Source organism: Microtus ochrogaster, chromosome 8 (genome assembly GCF_000317375.1).
Source record: "Microtus ochrogaster isolate Prairie Vole_2 chromosome 8, MicOch1.0, whole genome shotgun sequence".
Taxonomy (NCBI): domain Eukaryota; kingdom Metazoa; phylum Chordata; class Mammalia; order Rodentia; family Cricetidae; genus Microtus; species Microtus ochrogaster.
Window position 1 is genome coordinate 54,219,108 of NC_022015.1, and position 1,401 is coordinate 54,220,508.

Sequence of the window (1,401 nt, forward strand, 5' to 3'; positions counted from 1 at the left end):
GAGAGAGAGGAGAGAGAGAAGCCCCACCCCATTTCATGTCAAACATTAAAACAAATCCACATTTCACATACAAATCTTTACTTTTTGCTCCACAAGCATCTTGAAAGGATTTCTGCAATTCTGCATTTGAAATGATGAACCTCCAAGTCACTCATCTAATTAACTTTTGGCAATGATCTCTCATCCCTTGTGCACACTCAAGAATCCTTTCAGAATGAGAAAACACAGCCTATAAATTATTCTCAAGTGTTATAATGAGCTCTCGAGTCCTAAATTTAATAATAAAGTGACATGTTGCATTTTTCACATATTCAGTTAGGCAGCTAATCATGAGAGAGTTGCTGTTTTCTTCGTCTTGGAGCTCATAGTGGGATTTATGTAGGTCACTTACAGGCGTATGGATAGCAAAAGCCTGAGGCAAGAGACTAACTATGGCAACGAGAAATAATTAAGTGGCCCTGGTGTATGTACGCATGTGCACAGGTGGGTAGTCATATGTGGGGCAACAGAGAAGAGGGTGACTCTCCTCAGAACCTCAGGCTATCACCTCTGGGCCAAGCTGGAAGGACAAGGCTGTGTCCTGTCCCCACCACAGTCTGCAATACCATACATTATACTTGCTTCAGAAGATCCTAGAAACTTACTTCTGATCATTGCATTCCGCTCAGTCTCTGCTAACATCCAGTGAGATTAAAGATGCCCCATTAGGAATACTAGACCCATGTGCAAGCATCCCCAGAACCTCAGCCTACTGCTGACATACTGACCACATTTCTTGAAAAGCTCAAAACAGTTAGAACAAAAGGCAGCCAGTCTCATGAGGTAAGAGGATTTTCCAGTGAGTATAAATGCTTTCTGTATAAGAAAAAGTCTCCAGTACCCACAAGTCAGCTTGATGGCTGCCAGCACAGCTCCAGGCTTCATGAGAAACCCTGCCTCAAAGAAATAAGGCAGGGACTGAGAAGGCAAGATGACCGACATCCTCTTCTGGGCTCGGCATGTGTATGCATGGTGTGCATGCATGCGCAGGCACACACACACACATAATCATACACACACACACACACAACACACAAACACACACACACATAATCATACACACACACACACACACAACACACAAACACACACACACTCATATCACATACAAACACACACAGACACTCAAATCACACACAAACACACCTCCAAAATAAGCAAGCAAAGTTAAACAAATGAAATGAAAAACACTGTCGATCCCTTATGATGGTTCATACGGACAGTTAACTTGACAGAATCACCTGGGAACACACTTCGGGCATGTCTGTAAGGGCTTTTCTAGAGTGGGTGAATAGAGGTGTAAACCCTGAGTTAAGGAAAATGGTTGTCTTTTGCTTCTCTAGAGGTAGTATATACAGTGTG

The 1,401-nt window shown here is 42.9% G+C and overlaps 1 protein-coding gene across 1 annotated transcript in view; it reads right to left on the reverse strand.

Annotated features, from left to right (window-relative positions):
- Positions 1-1,401, reverse strand: part of Pgm5 (phosphoglucomutase 5) — a 162,355-nt gene that overhangs the window by 74,354 nt on the left and 86,600 nt on the right. The window lies entirely within an intron of this gene.